This window comes from Hemitrygon akajei, chromosome 9 (genome assembly GCF_048418815.1).
Source record: "Hemitrygon akajei chromosome 9, sHemAka1.3, whole genome shotgun sequence".
NCBI lineage: Eukaryota > Metazoa > Chordata > Chondrichthyes > Myliobatiformes > Dasyatidae > Hemitrygon > Hemitrygon akajei.
The window spans coordinates 127,099,857-127,120,144 of record NC_133132.1 but is presented as its reverse complement, the minus strand read 5'-3'; positions in this window follow the sequence as shown (position 1 = coordinate 127,120,144).

The window sequence follows — 20,288 nt, the reverse complement described above, 5'->3', positions numbered from 1 at the left end:
ATTCCACCTGAAGGTTTTCCTGGCTGAAGTGCCTGTGGGTAGATAGTTGTAAATATGGTTGAGCTTGATCCTATCTAACACAGCAGGACAAGTGGAAGAAATAATAAGGAACCAGAAGAAGAGGCACAAATCACAAGACATGAAGTAATGGAAAAAAGTATTCTGAATAACAGGTCATGGAGATTTGTTAATGTAGAGATGTGGGAGTATTGTGGAAGTACTGAGAGTTATGAATACATGATAAAGATAGGTGTACAAAGATTTATGTTCATGTTAATCATTTGGTACATGCATGTGGTATCCAAGAAGATGATGGTCGTGGATGTGAGGTGCAGAATAAATCTGGGATGAGTTAGAGGTCAGGGGCCAGATGCAGCCATTGTTCAGCAGGGCATGGGTTAGGGGGCCTCACAAGCCAGAAGCTGAGTGAAGGATACTCAGACAGCAGGGTAAGGGGTATAGGATCTGAAGTGAGGGTAATGGAAGTGCATACTTTGAGGCTGACCAAAATAGTTTTGCATTTGAGGAGATCTCAGAGAGCCTGCAGATCGAGTTTATAGCCGAAAATTGTATTTTTACATATATGTTTAGCCTATTGTATAGAATTGTGTTTATAGAAATTGAGGAGATAAATTAATATGTGTTGATAATTGGTGATTCCTACTGGCTGCCTTTATAAAGAAAACTAGTGCTGGAGATGAGCATACCTACTGAATACTGAAAGGCCTGGTTACAGTTGCCATGGAGAAAATGTTTCCATTCATTGGTGAATATAGAACAGTGGTTCTCAGAGTGGGCGATATTGGCCCCCTATGAGCGGTGGGAGATTCTAAGGGGGCGGCTGAGGAGTTACAGGGTTAATTTAAGAAATGGATTACTTATTAAAAGGATTTGATCCTGGGTGTCTCATATTGATTACAATAATCATGTAGTGACCTCATCTGTTGCTAACACACCATTCCCTTGGCTCCGCTCAAAGCGTGTTATAGTTGTTGAAAACCAATGCGACATTTCTGTATTTGGCATATCATGAGTAATCTGAACTGAAAATATGTGTTACTTTTGGGCCCATTCACTACTGTATTCAATCGGTTAGCCAGTATGATTCCCATACGCTAATCAGGCAGTGACACTATCCTTGTGAATTAAGGTATGGGGTAAAGCTTGGAATCTGCCGTTTTGAAGGTTTAGGCCTTGACCACAATTCTCCGGCCCATGGACCAACCGAGATATTGCTGCCCCACTTTATGTACCTTCAGTCAGAGTCAAGTTTTGCCTGAGCTATTATGATGTCATAACTTTCCCCTTTATTGATTGCAGTGCTTGAGGTTAGAGTTAAAAACTAGATGATTAACCATGGTCATTGATCGATAACAAAAATGGTAGAAGCAGACCAAACAAAAAAGAAGTGTGGTATGGAGAATTTGCAATATAGATTTATACCAGCACCAAGCAACCAACACAGCCAACAGACCTGTTGTGTGAAAAAGATTTTTCAAGTGAGGCAATGAAACCATCCAGGCTCCTTGAACATTTGAAGAGGATACACTCTGATAAAGCAAACAAGAGTGGAAAACTCTTCAAAACACTTCACAAGACAGTGATGGTTTGTGTGCTTCATGGAAAATTTCACTGCTCATTGGTATATCTGGAAAGCCCCATACAATTGGAGAACTGATCCCACCAGCAGTTAGGGAGGTTCTCAATACGATCTTGCATAAGTCAGAAAACTAAATAATTAAAGCAATTCCACTCTGCTACAACTCTGTTTAAAGATAAATAGATGAAATGTCTGAGAATGTGGAAGAACATTGTGCAATATACTTAAGACAAAGGAATTTGTTCTGCAGTTGGAGGAGTCAAAGTTGACTGGCAATGAATCCTTGCATCTTAGTTATGTTTGCATCATAAAAGATGAAAGTATGGCTCAAGAGTTGTTATTTTCAAGGAGACTAGAATCAGTTATGAGGGCAGAGTCAATCTTTCAGGTTGTTGAGCGATTTTTCAAAGAGAACAGCATTCTATTCACCAACATTCTTCCTTGTGTGACAGCTGGAGCACCGTTAATGACAGGATGCCACTGTTGTCACCGGGTTCGGATATGGCCTAAGTGCGGAGCGAGAGACACTGAAGCAGGTCAATAGTTCACAGACTTTAATGCAAAAAGAGTTAGAGGGAAAAGAAAACAATAAACTCTAGGCCAAACAGGGCCGTTAACTAAAACTCTCAAATGGAAAACAAAGCCCAAAGTGCAGCTGAAAGGAATAACTAAATATAAAACAAATACCGCTAGTCTTCAGAGTCAGTTGACTCGCCAGTCCAATTTCTCAGACAAGACTGAATGCAAGCAGGCAGCGAAGCATTACCGTGCTGGGTTCAAGTCTTGACAAGCACTACGATGGAAAGAATGGAGTTAAATACAATCACAATGAAATAATAATTAGCTGACACATGCATATTCACAAGCACAATTGCCGTATCTGCTGCACTGCTGAATCCATGGTTGTGACAATTGTGGGGTTATTTCTTAAAAAAAAACTATACTTAACATATTTACCATTCACTGTGTAATTCACAAGCAACATCTTGTCACAAAAAACCTATGTAATTGGCTGTGCAAATTATTAAATACTGTTATCACAGTGCTAATTAAAATCAAGTCCCATGCTCTCAATTTTTGACTATTTCAAGAGCTTTGTATTGAGAATGATGAACAGTCTGAATGCTTGCTGTTGCACACAGAAGTCTGATGGCCCTCAAAAGGAAACTGCCTGAGATGCTTTTATGTGATTTTTGAAACTATGATAAAATTCCTTGAAGATTCAAATGTTTCATTCAATAATTAGCTCAAGAATATTAGGCTTGACATTGCGTATTTATTAGTATTATTCCCAAAGTTCAATTAAATCAATCTTCATTTGCAAGGAAATGATGTGAATTTTATCAAAGTCAAGTCATTTACCTCCATGTCTCTGTCCAAATTCACCAAATTTAGTGCAACATTGGTCATTGGGACCTTTTCCTTTCTGAGCCTCTTTGAGTTGCAAGAGAAAGGAAGAATACCAGATATATACCATGCCCACCTAAATGAGCTGCATAAATATATGTCAGAGAGATTTCAGGTTTTACTCTTGATCAAAATTCCAGATTGGGTAATAAATCCATTCCTGAACATTTGTAATGAGGAATTAACAGGAAGGATGGAGAAAAAATTAATCTTGTTAAAAAATGACTTTGAGCTGAAGCTGAGGTTCAAAAATGATATCAAGACTTTTGGTTGCAAAAGAAAATTCTGAATACTAACCTGCACTGTGCAAAAAGGTCACCGTGTTCTTTATTGCTTTTCCAACTTCCTATTTAGTGGAGTGCAGTCTCAATGCAGCCACCGAAGCAATGAAAGAAACTGCAAATAGCTGAACATGTGGATCTGACACTCCTTCTGACTGACGATAAGCCTGATGTTGAAAAGCTACACTACAGCAAGCCCATCTATTTCACTGAAAGGTGAAAAAGAAACACAAAAAAGTTGGGGAACTGCTGGTCTAGAATGTAAGAGCACAGCCTCAGAATAAAAGGATACCTCTTCAGGGTGAGATGAGGAGGAATTTCATCAGTCACATGAATTTGGTAGAATTCATTGCCACAGAAGGTCTTGATTGGTAAGGGGGTGTTCAAGGTTTTCGGAAGAAGAAGGGAGAATGGATTGAGAAAAAAACATATCAGCTATGACTGAATAGTGGCCCGTTGATCAAATCTCCTTAAGTTTTAAGATAGCTAGAGGTAAGGATAGGTATGGACCTTGCATATGAGTATTAAATTGGAGCAGGGCAAATTACATTACAAGAGTATTGGATAGGAACTAGGGAGAGTTAATTGGGGACATCTATTCCTGGGCATCCATATCTGACATAAAGCGGGTGCTTAAAGCCCAAATGCACATAGTACAAGAGAATTATGTTCCCCTATGAAGGAATGACAAGGATGGTAAAAAAAAAAGGACAAGGAGGGCAAACCATGGATGTCTACAGATGCGGTGAATTTAGTTGAGGAGAAAAATGAAATGTATGAGCAACATACTGTACAGGTCAAGATGCTTCATCGGGACATGCTCCTCAAAGGAAATAGCATATAAGATTTAGGAAGCTATAAACAGATAAAGCCTTAAAGGATTATAAAGAAGCCAGGAAAGAACTCAAGAAGGGAATTAAGAAAGCCAAGAGGGCCATAAAAAGTCCTTGGCAAGTAGGAATAAAGAATGTCCAAGGAGTTCTATGCATGCATCAATAACAAGTGGATAACTAGGGAGCAGGTAGGGCGTCTCTAAGATAAGACCAGAAGACCATAAGACGTAGGAGCAGAATTAGACTATTTGGCCCATTGAGTCTGCTCCACCATTTCATCATGGCTGATCCAAGTTTCTTCTCAACCCCAATCTGCTGCCTACCCCCAGTATGCTTTCATGCCCTGACCAATTCCATCAACCTCCGCCTTAAATATACTACAAGACTTGGCCTCCACAGTTGCCTGTGGCAAAGCATACCACCAATTCATCACTATCTGGCTAAAGAAAATCTTCACCATCTCCATTCTAAAAGGACACCCCTCTATTCTAAGGCTGTATCCTCTACTACCATTGGAAATATAAAGGAGAGAACATATGCTTGGAGGTGGAAGATGTGGGTGAGGTTCTAATTGAGGATAATGAGATCAGTGTGTAGCATGCTTCCGTGCTAGGGTATTTCAAAATAAAGAAGGAGGCAATGCTAACTCTCTTAAAGAACATTGAAATTGATAAGTCCCAGGACCTGATGGCTTATGCCTCAGGTTATTAAGAAAAGCAAGAGATAAGTTTACTGGTGTCTTGATCAATATTTTCATGACTTCTCTAGCCACAGGTGAGGTCCTGGAGATTGATTTAGTCCTCTGAAGGATCTATGTACACTACCTCACTGTTGTGCTCTCTTTTTGCACTATTTACTTATAGTTTCTATATTTTTATTGTAATCTTTGTGAATTGAACTGTACTGCTGCTGCAAAACAACAAATTTCATGACATATGTCAGTGATAGTAAACATGAATCTGATTCTGAATCTGAGTAGATAATGTTGTTCCAATACTCGAGGGGAAATAAGGATCACCTTGGAAACTATAGACCGGTCTGTCCTACATCAATAGTAGGTTAAATGCTGGAGAGAGCTCTTAAGGATAGGATTCATGAACATTTTGAAAACCATGTCAAATTAAGGGCAGTCAGCATGGATTTGTGCAGGGCAGGTCATGTCTTACCCAGTTGATTGAGGCTTTTGAGGAGGTACCAGAAGTGATTGACAAAGGTGGAGCTGTGGATGTTGTCTAAATGGACTTCTGCAAGACATTTGAAAAGATCCCTCATGAGAGGTTCATCCAGAAGATTGAGATTCTTGAGCTCCATGGTGAATTGGGCATTTGGATTCAGAATTGGTTTGCGCTCAGAAGGTAGAAGGTAATAGTCAATGGGACTTATTCTGGCTGGTGCTCTATAAGGATCCATATGGAGATTTCTGCTGTTTGTGATATATACCGACCTGGATTAAAATATAATGGGTGGGCTGCTTAGGTTGGATGCAATGCGAAGATTGGTGTTGTTGTGAATAGCATTGAAGATTGGCAAAGTACCAGCAGGATATAGATCAATTGCAGATAAGTGGAGAAAAGGCAGATGGAGTTTAACTTAGCCAAATGTGAAGTGTTGCTTGTTGTATATTTAATATTTCAGTAGTATTTGAGTAATATTGTAAATATATTGTTTAATTAAGCATTCTTTATTGTATGTATAATGCATTGCGGGCTCTCTGTAAAAGTATGTAAATGGCATATATCATCACACCACCATGTGATACATAAGTTCCTCGCTTAAAGCAAAAAGAAAAACAAAGTTAGACTCGCTTCCCAGATCTCGATTTACTTTCAATTAGTTTAATGTTTTGGAGTTAGAAAACATAACATTGCTCTTTGGTTGATCAAATGTAAAGGGATTGTACATCATTTATTACTGTTATTGCATGTAAGCCCAATGCTTTCTGAAAATGGGGGCAGGGTTGTGGCACTAGAGAGTGGCTCCTTCCATCGCATCAGCATAAACAGCTTGATTTTTATCTTAAAAATCTCTCTTTTTCCTTTTCACGTCAGATGGAGTTTTGTCAAAGACACTGACCTATAACAGTATCCAAACTTTGGTTCCTCCACTCCCAGGGCTCACCGACTGGCTGCTTTTCAATATCCCAAGGACATGGCCTAGAAGACAAGTGCACCTTTGGGGTTCTGAGGCTCTGCGGCCCTGGGGACAGCCGATTCTGTGCTGGTGTTGCTGACTGAAGTGCCGTGGGAGAAAACGTAATATTGGGAACAGTGGATCAGTTGTTGGAGGCCTTTGTACTCAGATCTCTCTCTCTCTCCCCCCCAACCCCCCACCACCCTCCCTTCCCCCCTCATTGGTGGGGGAGAAAAAAAAGCAACATGGCAGACTTTAACATTGCATATCAGTGAGTATTTTTGTGTCTATTTAGGCTCCTCTCTCACTGTGCGACACTTCTTTGCCTCTTTATTGGGGGGGGGGGGAGAGTGAGAGAGGGAGAGAGCCTGTGGTATGTTGAATTGTTGGGCAAATAATAAGTTTTTGTTCTACACCAGATCATGGTCCTTGGGGGGCTTTGCTATTGCTTGCTTGGTGAGTGGAGGGTCCTGATGTCTTTCCCCGAAATAAGCAGGGGAGGGTAGTGTCGATGCTGCTCTTCCTGCATACGAGGGGGAGTAGGGTAGGGCTTTGGAGTTCTAACATTTTTACTGTCATTCACTCTTTGGGGTACTCTTCCATTTTCGTGAATGTCTGTGAAGAACAACAATTTCAGGTGGTATATTGAATACATTCTCTAATATTAAATTGAACTATTGAACTATAGAAAATGGCTACCTAGGTTGATATGGTGGTAGTGAAAATGTATGGCATGGTTAGTTTTATTAGTCAAGGAGCTGATTTCAAGAGCTGAGAAGTTATGTTGCAGTTTTATAAAACTCCTGTCAGGTCACATCTGGAGTATTGCATCTATTTCTGGTTATCCCATTTTAGGAAGGATATGGAGACTTTGGAGAGGGTGCAGAAGAATTTTATCAGGATGTTGCCTGGAATAGAGGGTAGGTGTGGAACAACTTGGGTTGTTTTCTCTGAAGCAGCAGAGGATGAGAGGAGATCTGATAGAGATTTACAAGATTATCAGAGACATAGCTAGACAACCAGTACTTTTGCCCCAGCCTTGAATGGTCTAATTCCAGAGGGGATACATTCAAGATGAGACAGTACATTTTCAAAGGAGAGGTACGGAGTAAGTTGTTTTTTTACACAGAGTCTCTTTGGAACTGGGGATGTTGAGAGGAATCTGATAGAGACATTTAAAATCATGCCGAATCTAGAGAGAATAAAGAAACATAAATTGTTCCTTTAAGAACCAGAGGACTTAGAGTGAAGATGATTGGGAAAAGAATCAAAAATGACAAGCGAAAACTATATTAATGTCACATGGTGAGACTAAAATGTACGGCCAAGGAAAGAAGTTAAGGCAGAATTATTCACTGTTTAAAAGTGAATTGAATGAGTAACTTCAGAGAAAAAAAGAGAACAAAGTAGTTAGACTCACTGGATTGTTTTTGCCAAGGTTTGGCATGGACTCAAGGAGCCAAATGGCTTCCTTCCATTCAACAGCCATTTGCGATTCTGCGATTCAAGTTGGCAGCTTGAGTCCAGCACTACTAATTCTGGTATTCACAATACTTTTTTTTTCAGAACAATATAGATCAGAACAATTATTTCTGATAAGGAGACAGATTAAAGTGAAGATATATCTGTAGAAATAATGTAATTGATGAAGCTGTTCTTTTGGAAAGGAACATGTTAGATTTCTATCACCCCATTGGCAACTATAGATAGCTCCTGATCTCTCTTGCTTTTTCCTTCCTAAATGGAGCTTGTCTGTATGACATAATCATGCACATTTCAGATTCATCTATTAGAGCTAAAAGTATATTCACGTTAATTACAAAATGCATGTATTTATTGTAATAATTAAATAACATTTGCAGCTCTAAACATATACTTCAAAAACTGGAAGTAGAACAAGTTTTCCTCAGTTGCTAATTACTCAGTGCCATATTTTGATGCAGTTCCTGTTTCATTTCCATGTTAGTATTGAACAATGTTTTGTTTTTTACTTTATGGTAATCAGTCTGGGTGGCGTATTAAATGCCACAGTTACTGTTTTATTGTCCAATTTAGATGTGTTAACAGCCTGAATTTGTCACAGAACCAAGGCTAGATTTTTGAGTGGATAATCAGTGAAACAACATTTTGTAGCAATAGCCAACTGAATTTCTCAAAATAGCAGAATTCCTTCTGCCTGTGATAAGTTAAGGCAGGGAAGCAGAGCCTCTAAAACTCCACAGGCTGAAAAACATTTTAATGACAATTAAAAATTCACTGTTATCACAGATTTAAGTTTCGCTGTTAGAAGCTCTGCAAAGTTTACTCATAATTTTTAAAAAGTATCTGGACTTTTAAGAAATTAACATATCATTCTGACTTATAACTTCCTGCATTTGACACAATCCCGCATGGGAGGGTGGTCAAGAAGCTACAGTCAATTGACATTCAAGAGGAGGTAATAAATTGGATTAGACATTGGCTTTGTGGGTGAAGACAGGGACTGGTAGTAGATGGTTGCCTCTCTGACTGGAGACCTGTGTCTAGAGGAGTGCTGCAGGGATTGGTGTTGGGTCCATTATTGATAATAATGGTTGATAATGTAGTTGTCTGGATCAGCAAATTTGTGGAAGACACCAAGTTTGGGGGTGTATTGGTCAAGGAGGAAACCTATCAATGCTAGAAGTGTGGTTTGGGCCAGCTCAAAAAATGGGATAAAAAATGGCAGATGGAATTTACTATTACTGACCTCATCTACTCTGGAGAGCTCCCAACTAATGCCACTAAACTCAAAGCTTCCTTACCTCTACCTACTTGCTTCTACTTCATACCCATGATCCACAAAACAGACTGTCTGGTAGGCCTGTTGTCTCTGCCAGCTCCTGCCCCACTGAGCTCACGTCCTCATCTCAATTCCATTCTATCCCCTTGGTTCAGTCCCTTCCCATCTACATCTTCAACACTTCCCATGCCCTCAGTCACTTTGGTAGCTTTCAATTCCCCAGCCCTGACCACCTCATCTTCTGCATGGATGTTCAGTCCGTATATACTTCTTTCACCTATCAAGAAGGCCTCAAGGATCTCCTTAACTCCATAATTTCCATCATCTCCTATGGGATCCACCGCCGCATCTTTTCTTCCCCCTCCACTTTCCACAAGGATTGCACCCTACACGACTCCCTTGTCCATTCATCCCTCCCCACTGATCTCCTCTTGGTGCTTGTCCTTGCAAGCGGAATAAGTGCTACACCTCCTCTCTCACTACCATTCAGGGCTTTAAGTAGTCCTTCCAGGTGAGGCAACACTTCACCTGTGAGTCTTTTGGGGTCATCAATTGCATACAATGTACCCAGTGTGGCATCCTATTTGTCAGTGAGACCCGACATAGATTGGGAGACTGCTTTGCCAAACACCTTAGCTCCATTTGCCAAAAAAAAGGATCTCCTGGTGGCCACCCAATTAAACTCCACTTCCCAATCCCATTCCAACATGTCAGTCTGTGGCCTCCTCTACTGCCACGATGAGGCCATAATCAGGGTAGAGGAGCAAAACTTTATATTCCGTCTGGGTAGCCTGCAACCTGATTGCCATGAACATCAATTTCTGGAACTTCTAGTTCCCTGGCACCTTCCTTCACCATTCCCATTTCCCTCTTTCACCTCATCTCTTTTACCTGCCCATCACCTCCCTCTGGTACTCCTCCCCCTTCCCTTTCTTCAATGGGCTTCTACCTCTCCTATCAGATTCCCCCTTTTTCAGTCCTTTCACCTATCAGCTTCCCAATTCTTTACTTGACTGCTCCATCCCTTCCAGTTGCTCCTATCACCGACCGCCTTGCACTTCTTCCTACTCTCCCCCTCCTACTTGCTCTAACTTCTCATGATTTTTTCCAGTCCTGATGAAGAGTCTCGTCGCAAAATGTCAAATGTTTACTCCTTTGATGCTGCCCGGCCTGCTAAGTTCCACCAGAATTTGTTGTGTCTTGCAAGACAAAAGTACTTTCTTGTCAAAAGTACCAATCAATCTCCCTCCACTACTGCCCTCTTCCATCTGGCAGAATGGGTCCTCACCCTGAACATTTCTTCTCTCAGCTACTCCCACATTTTCCAAACTCGAGGAGGAGGAGCCATCGGACTCACATGGGCCCAACTATGCCTATCTCATTGTTAGCTATGTAGAACAGTTCAAGTTCGAAGCCTTCCTTGGTTATACTCCCCAACTTTTCCTTCAGTACAACACAACTGCATTGGCACTACTTCACGCACCCATGCAGAGCTCATCAATTTTATTAACTTCACCTCTACCTTCCACCCTGCCTTAAATTCACCTGTCTATCTCTGACACCTCCCTCCCCTTTCTCTCTCTCTCTCTCTCTCTCTCTCTCTCTCTCTCTCTCTCTCTCTCTCTCTCTCTCTCTCTCTCTCTCTCTCTCTTTCTCTCTCCATCTCTGGAGACAAACTGTTAACCAACATCTTCTATAAACTTACTGATTCCCACAGTAAACCTCTTCCCACCTTATTTCCTCTGCCGCATCTGTTCCCAGGATACGGCTTCCCATTCCACCTCCTTCAGTAAAGAAAGGAGTTTCCTTCTCTGAAAAGCGTGAGGTGTTGCACTTTGGGGGAAGCAGCCAGGGTAGGTCTTACATAGTGAGTGGTAGGGCACTGAGGAGTGGGGTAGAATAAAGCTATCTAGGTATGCAGGTCCATAATCCTTTGCAAGTGGCATCACGGTAGATCGGGTCATTAAGAAAGCTTTTGGCACATTAGCCTAAATACAAGCGTTTGTAGATTGAAAAACTGAGTACAGGATTCAGGATGTTATGTTGAATTTATATAAGATATTAGTGAGGCCTAATTTGAACTATTGGAAAGATATAACTATGATTGAAAGAGTACAGAGAAAGTTTACAAGGATGTTGCTGGGACTAGAAGACCTGAATTGTAAGGAAAGGTTGAATAGGTTAGAACTTTATTCCCTGGTGCATAGAAGATCAAGGGGAGATTTGATAGAGGTATAGAAAATTATGAGGGGTATAAATAGGGTAAATGCAAGCAGGCTTTTTCCACGGAGGTTGGTTGAGACTACAACCAGAGGTCACGGTTTAAGGGTGAAGGGCGAAATGTTTAAGGGGAACGTAAGGGGAAGCTTCTTCACTCAGGGAGTGACCAGAGTGTGGCCAGCTCCAGTGGTGGATGCAATTTTGATTTTAATGTTCAAGAGAGGATTGGGTAGTTACATGAATGGGAGGAGTATGGAGGGCTATGGTCAGGGTGAAAGTCGATGAGTCAAGGCAGTTTTAATGTTTTGGCACAGATTGAATGGGTCAGAGGGCCAGTTTCTGTGATGAAGCTTTCAATGACTGCATGGCATGGAGCCACAGCAGAGGTGTTAATGTTGTGACCTGTGTTCCGTTGTGGCAGCTAGTCTATCACCATTCAACAGCGTCACTGCTGATGTTACAATGGAACCTCAACAGTGACGCTGTTAGGACATCAGAAGATAAAGATTTGTATTGAAATCACATCTGTGCCAGGGAAGTTGCATGTTTGCACATCGATTGCATGACTGAACTGCCATTGCTGTGTCTGTGCTAACTGTCCAGAAACAAGTTCAAACCTTGTCAAAATAGCTTGTGTATTTGAATCAAATAAAAACACATAAATAAACAAGAGTGGAAGGAGGAGTGATTTCAGTATCTGATGATTGAGTCCTGAAGGAAAAGGCTGTCATTTTAAGTTTTCACAGGCAGTGAGAGGAAACACAAGGGAGTAACACCTACACTGATCTCATCAATTTCCCTTTGATTAGCAAAGCTGCTGGAGAGCTTGATCCCTGCATTGTCATTATGGAAACCAAATTCCATCAGAATTTAAGCCGTGAGCGTCATGCTAAGTAAGGTAGGTGTAAGATGTGGTTAAAATAGATGTGAGTGAACAGAACAATTACATCCAGCCCTTGACAGCCTGGGCAGAGATTAGATCACTCTCGTGTTTGACCAGTTTCAGTTCATGCTTATCAGAAAAAGTTACACAAGTTCCATGACTAAACTGGAGATGTTCTGAAAGATGACAAAAAGGGCAGTAGTGATGGGAACAAGCTTGATGATCCTTTTGTCAGTTCTACATCCGAGGCAGTGGTCACTAGCTGAGGAGTGTGAACTCTCATCATTTGCATCCGAGCACTCATGGAACTTACGCCTAATATGGTGCAGAATCCGATGCCTTGTACAGAGTGGCTAGATCAATACAGATTAGGAATGCAACCGTGGGTGTTTCTGAAATATGTACTGAATAATCTACTTTCCACTTTAGGAGCCAGTAATGTACTTCACCTCTAAAACTAATGTAAAACTTGGTCTTTTTAGATCCCTGTACCTAAAAAGACCAAGGTAACATGTCTGAATGACGGGTGTCCTGTCGCTCTCACCTCAAAAATACAAATGATTTGAGAGGCTGGTCTAGGACTACTTCTGCAGCATGCTAGCACCCACAATGGATCCCTACAATTCACCTACTGACACAACCGATGGATGGATGACACAAGAGCCACGCTCTACATACCATCCTTACACACCCGGAGAGGAGGAATGCTTATGTGAGAATGCTGTTCTTGGACTGCAACTCAGCATTCACCCTCCAGGCTTGACAAGAAGCTCAGAGACCTCAGGTTTCACGCTGCCTTGTGCAGTTGGATCCTGGACTTCCTGTCAGATCGACGGTAGGTGGTAAGAGTGGGTTCCCTCACATCTGCCCCTCTGACCCTTGACACAGGAGCCCCCCTGGGCTGTGCCCTAAGCCCCCTCTTTTACTCTCTGTGCACCCATGACTGTGTTGCCACCCACAGCTCCAATCTGCTAATTAAATTTGCAGATGATACTACAATGATTGGCCTTATCTCAAATAATTACAAGGCAGCCTACCAAGAAGAAGTCATCACACTGACACAGTAGTGTCAAGAAAACAACCTCTCCCTCAATGTCACAAAAACAAAGTAGCTGGTTGTGGCCTACAGGAGGAATGGAGACAGACTAACCCCTATTGACATCAATGGATCTGGGATTGAGGAGGTGAACAGCTTCAAGTTCCTCAGTACATGTATCATCAAGGATCTCACGCGGTCTGTACATACAGTCTGTATGGTGATAAAAGCACAACAGCGCCTCTTTCACGTCAGATGTTTGATGAAATTCGGCATGAGTCCCCAAGTCCTAAGGACTTTCAACAGGGACCCAATTGAGAGCATCCTGACTGGCGGCATCATTGCCTGGCCTGGGAACTGTACTTGCCTCAATCGCAGGAGTCCACAGAGAGTGGTGTGGACAGCCCAGTGCATCAGTAGATGTGAACCTTCCACTATTCAGGATGTTTACAACAACAGGTGCGTAAAAATGGCCCGAAGGATCATTGGGGACCTGAGTCACCCCAACCACAACTGTTTCAGCTGCTACCATCCCGGAAATGGTACCACAGCTGAAAAGCCAGGACCAACGGGCTACGGGACAAACTACTGATTTGCCCTTCCATTATGGAGAAGCTGTTTCCTTAATCCCATTTTGTGAAACACAGTGCGAGATCTTTCGTTGACATAAGAATTGCAGATACAGATACTGGAAACTTCAGAATACAATTCAAATTTGAACAACTCTTATTAATCACTCCTACTCAGATTCAATAATAAATGAAGTCTGTGGCTCCCAAGCATATGTTTGATACAGCTCATAAAGATGAGTTCAATAAATCCCGACTTTTTCAATCTTGGTTTGAGTAGGACAGTGAAATATTAATCAGCTTTTTAAAAATTGATTTTTCTACATAAGGAAAGCTCCAATCAAATTCTGAATAATTACATATTTTCAGTACATACCAGAATTTTTTTAAACAGAAGTCAATCAGTCTTCAAATTAAAATTTAACCAATCAAACTAAGCAGAGGCCAATATTACAAATGAAAAGCTCCCTACCCACCATTTGAGTTGACATATCTGGAGATTTTATTTTAATTTTGAGACAGTAATAACCATCATAGATTCACCCTATGTAATAATATTTCATAAAGCATCAAGTGAATCAGTCGAAAAATATTAGCCCAAAGTGCTTCTGCATTTAGATCGAATGGAATCCTACAGACAAGCAAAGCACTTGCTCCCATTCTGTATCATGACAGGATTAATCCTACTTTATCTGCAGGTAGAAGTTTTACCAAAATCTGTTGGATCAGGGCCAAAGATGTGCTCATAATGAATTCCCCTAAAGCTTGTATACTCGACACCTCCTTGATCTTCAAAGTGAAAACATAATCCCTGGAAATCAGAATTTTAAAAATGTCTTTGTATTCAACAGTGCAAGCAGTCAAATAAAATGGAATATTAATGCACTGACAACAGTGTACTGTATATATTTGCTGGTAATGACAATATTGCTTCCACATGCAGAGTGAAAGCCAACAACTTTCCAATTTAATCTGTATCTGCAATTCTTATGTCAACGAAAGATCTCTCACTGTGTTTCACAAAATGGGATTAAGGAAACAGCTTCTCCATAATGGAAGGGCAAATCAGTAGTATGTCTTTGTTTGTTTGAAAATACAGCTTGACAAAAGTTTTTAGTTAGATTAGATTGGGGTAGATTAGACATAAACTTGCATTATTTCTCACATGTGCATTGAAACATGCAGTGAAATGTGTCCTTTGTGTCAAATCAAATTAGCAAGGATTGTGGGGGTAAGCCCTCAAGTCTCACCTCGTTCCCACTGCCAGCATAGCATGCCCACAACTCACAAAACCTGAAACACATACACATTATTGGAAAGTGGGAGGAAACCAGAGCACTTGGAGGAAACCCATCAGGTCATAGAGAAAACATGAAAACTCCTTACAGATAGTGGCAGAAATGGAACCGTTGGTACTATAAAACATTGTGCTTACCATTATGGTACCTTGAAGAGAGATCTGTGGAGTAATGATGGAAGCAGATGAATAATAATTTGTGACAGGTGACATTGACAGATGACTGGTAGTCAGAGCTTAGGTGCGGAAATGCATAGGAAGGGCCTAAGACTGTGGAAGGTAGTAGGAATAGGACAAGGCATGATCATGAGGGTGTTTGAGAAATGTAAATTAGAGCTGTGCACAGGGTCAGAATCAGTCACCATGACTGAAATGAAGGACTTTGTGTGGAATAGGATTGAGAAGAGATAAATTTTAAACAGAATGACAAGGAGATAATTGATCAGAGTTACAGGGAAGTAGTCACCCCGAAATTGCAGGAGGCGAGTAGTTGGGTGACTGTCAGGAGAAATGGAAATAGGCAGTTAGAGCAGAGCACCCCTGTGGCCATTGCCCTCAAAAACAAGTATACTGCTTTGGATACTTTTGTGGGGGTGACCGCCTGGGAGAATGCCATGGCGACCAGGTTACAGTCACTGACCATGAGTCCATGGTGCAGAAGGGAAAGAGAGAGAAGAAGGGAGCGGTAGTGATAGGGGACTCGATAGTGAGGGGAACGGACAGGACATGACGTGTGGATGTGAACGGGACACCCAGATGGTATGTTGCCTCCCAGGTGCCAGGGTCAGCGATGTCTCAGATCATGTCCATAACATATTGGAGAGGAAGGGGGAACAGCCAGATGTCTTGGTACATATTGGTACCAATGATGTAGGAAGGAAAAGCAATGAGGTCCTGAAAAGAGAATTTAGAGAGCTAGGTAGAAAACTGAGAAACAGGGCCTCCTGGGTAGTAATTTCTGGATTGCTGCCTGTGCCACACGCCAGTGAGGATAGAAGCAGAATGATTTGGCAGATGAATGTGTGGCTGAGAAGCTGGTGCAGGGGGCAGGGCTTCAGATTCTTGAATCACTGAGATCTCTTCTGGGGGTGGTATGACCTGTTCAAAAGTGGTGGGTTGCACCTGAACCAGAGGGGGACCAATATTCTCATGGGCAGGTTTGTTAGAGCTATTGGGGAGGGTTTAAACTCATTTGGCAGGAGGGTGGGAACCAGAGTGATAGGACGGATGGTAAAAAAGTAGTGTGCAGTCAGACTGTCAGGAAGGGCAGGCAGCTGATAGGACATAGTCATAGTCAACAGGGTGAGTATCCGCACATTAGGGATGCAAAATCAAAAAGTGTAGCAAATACAGTACTTAAGGTATTATATCTCAGTGCTTGGAATATTGGAAGGAGCTGTTGGCAGGGATGTCAGCAGAGCAGCAATGACATGCATTTCTGGGGAAAATGAGGAAGATGCAGGACATGTGTATTCCAGAAGTGAAGAAATACTCAGATGACAAAATAGTACAACCATGGCTGACAAGGGAAGTCAAAGCTATTGTAAAAACAAAAAAGGGCATACAAAAAGCAAAAATTAATGGGAAGATAAAAGATTGGGAAGTTGCAATCTGTAGGGAAACCTACAGAGTGCAACTAACAGAGTCATTAGAAAGGAAAAGATGAAATATGAAGAAAACTTCAAATAATAGCAAAGTGGATAGTTAAAGCTTTTTCAAGTATGTAAAAAATAAAAGAGAGATGGGAGTGGATATAGGGCCGCTAGAAAATGAGGCAGGAGAAATAATAGCAGGGGACAAGGAGATGGCAGATGAACTAAATGTGTATTTTGCATCAGTCTTCACTGTGGAAGACACTAGCTGTGTGCCTGATATCGTAGTGTGTGAAGGAAGAGAAGTGGGTGCAGGTGCTATCACAAGGGAGAAGGTGTACAAAAAGCTGAAAGACCTAAAGGTACATAAGTCACCTGAACCAGATGAACTGCACCCTAGGTTTCTAAAAAAGGTAGCATTAGAAATTGCCACGGCATTAGAAATAATCTTTCAAAAACCATTGGATCTGGCAATGTGCCAGAGGACTGGAAAATTGTAAATGTCACTCCACTCTTTAAGAAAGGAGAAAGGCAGCAGGAAGGAAATTATAGACCTGTTAGCTTGACCTCAGTGTTTGGGAAGATGTTAAAGTCAATTGTTAAAAATGAGGTGATGGAGTACTAGGTGAGACAGGACAGGATAGTACAAAGTCAGCATGGTTTCCTTCAGGGAAAATCCTGCCTGACGAACCTGTTGGAATTCTTTGAGGAGATTACAAGTACAAAGTAGGATAGACAAAGGAAATGCAGTGGATGTTGCATATTTGGATTTTCAAAAGGCCTTTAACAAGGTGCCGCACATGAGGCTGCTTACCAAGTTAAGAGCCCATGGTACTACATTGAAGTTACTAACATGGTAGAGCATTAGCTGATTGGTAGGAGGCAGTGAGCGGGAATAACTTGTCCGGTTGGCTGTCAGTGACTAGTGATGTTCTGCAGGGGTCAGTGTTGGGACCACTTCTTTTAATTCTGTATATAAATATAAACCGACATGTGGCTGCTGTGTTTTACTATTTATTGTCGTGCTTACTATTTATTGTTGCGTTTGTTATGTTATGATCGCACTTGCCCCTGGGAAACGCTATCTCATTTTTGCCCTGCAGAGCTGATGTATGGTTGGAATGACAATAAAGTTTTTGAATCTTGAATCTTGAAATGATTTGGATGATGGAATAGATGGCTTTGTTGCCAGGTTTGCAGATGATATGAAGATTGCTGGAGAGGCAGGTAGTGTTGAGGAAACAGGTAGGATACAGAAGGACTTAGACAGATTAGGAGAATGGGCAGGAAAGTGGCAAATGAAATACAATGTTGGAAAACGTGTGGTCATGCACTTTAGTAGTAAAAATAAATGTGCGAACTATTTCCTAAGTGGGAAGAATATCCAGAAATCTGAGATGCAAAGGGACTTCGGAGTCCTTGTGCAGAATATCCTAAAGGTTAACTTGTAGGTAGAGTCAGTGGTGAGGAAGGCAAATGCCATGTTAGCATTCATTTCAAAGGTCTAGAATACAAGAGCAAGGATGTGATGCTGAGGCTTTATAAAACACTGGTGAGGCCTCACCTTAAGTATTGTGTACAGTTTTAAGCTCCTCATCTTAGAACAGATCTTAGGAGAGGGTCCAGAGGAGGTTCACAAAGATGGGTTCCAGGAATGAATGGGTTATCATACGAGGAATATTTGATGGCTCTAGGTCTGTACTTGCTGGAATATAGAAGGATGAGGGGGGATATCATTGAAACATTTTGAATGTTGAATGGCCTAGACAGAGTATGTTTCCCATGGTGCGAGAGGATGTTTCCCATAGTGGGAGAGTCTAGGACAAGAAGGCACAGCATCAGGATAGAGGGGTGTCCATTTAAGACAGAGATGTAGAGAAATTTCTTTAGCCAGAGGGTGGTGGATTTGTGGAATTTGTTGCCACGTGCTGCTATGGAGGCCAGGTCATTGGGTGTATTTAAGGCAGAGATTGAAAGGTTCTTGATTGGACATGGCATCAAAGGTTACTGGGAGGTTGGGAACTTGGGTTGAGGAGGAGGGAAAAAAACAATCAGCCGTGATTGAATGGCAGAGCAAACTCAATGAGCCAAATGGCCTAATTCTGCTCCTGTGTCTTATGGTGGGAAGGTGGAAAGCGATTAAGTTTATACATGATAAAAGCTTGAATAGTAGTTTCATCCGTGGAGCACCTAAAATTGGTGAAGTAGATGAAGAACAGAATCAGGTTTAATTACCACCAGCATATGTTGTGAAATTTGCTGTCTTCACAAATTACAAATATTTGAAAAAACTAGTTGAAACATGGCATTTTGATGAATGGTATCTAGCATTTTGATGAATGGTATCCTGAACTTCATCGGGATTGGTATGATTTACATTTAATAGCTTTCCTGAGCTATCAGCTGCCTGTCATTTTAATTCAACACCTATCACACCCCTGACCTACTGCCCTTAGCCTCTTGTGCTGTTCTAATGAGCTCAAATGTAAGCTTGAGAAGCAGCAACTCACCCTTTGATTAGGCAGATACTGCCTTCAGGATTCAACATCAAGCTAAATTATTCCAAATTCTGTATCCATTGTTCTCCATCTTCACCTTCTAGTCATCTCATAACCACCAATTTATGCCTTTTCCCAGACTTTGTCACTTAATCTTTCCTTTTCTCTACTCTATCACAGTCTTCCTGTTCTGTATTTCCCTTGTCTCCATACTGCCACCCACCCACACCTTTCTCTCCTCCTGAACAGTTTGTCTCATAACAATTTTAGTACAGCTTCTCCCTCCAAAGCCCTTGTCTGACCTAGAATGCACTTGCAGATTAATTTAGAACAAATGCTTCATAGTTTCAGTCGGGAAATTATATTGATATAATTTCCTACATTATCATTCTTTAACCTGAGTATAAGGGGATCTTATGTTATGGATTACAGGAGAAATGGGGACAGGCTAACCCCTATTGACATCAATGGATCTGGGGTTGAGAGGGTAAACAGCTTTAAGTTCCTCGGCATAAATATCACCAAGGATCTGTGCATACCGGCTGTGTGGTGAAGAAGTTTTGTATGGCCCCCCCAAATTCTAAGAACTTTCTATAGAGGCACAATTGAGAGCATCCTGACTGGCTGCATCACTGCCTGATATGGGAACTGTACCTCCCTTAATCGCAGGATTCTGCAGAGAGTGGTGTGGACAGCCCAGCACATCTGTAGATGTGAACTTCCCACTATTCAGGACATTTACAAAGATAGGTGTGTAAAAAGGGCCCGAAGGATCATTGGGGACCTGAGTCCCCCCAACCATAAACTGTTCCAGCTGCTACCATCCCGGAAACGGTACCACAGCATAGAAGGCAGGACCAATAGTCTCCAGGACGGCTTCTTCCACCAGGCCATCAGGCTGCTTAATTCATGCTGATGTAATTGTATTTCTATGTTATATTGACTATCCTTTTGTACATACTATTTATTATAAATTTCTATAATTGCACATTTGAATGGAGACGTAATGTAAAGATTTTTACTCCACATGTATATGAAGGATAAAGTCAGTTCAATTCAATCTACAGAAATGCCACTGAGTACATTGTCAACTTGACTGCTGGATTAAATTCCTTCAGTGTGCTTAAAGCACTGCCAGATTGGGAAGATTTCAGCAAGTTGTGCACAGTATTTTTTCTACA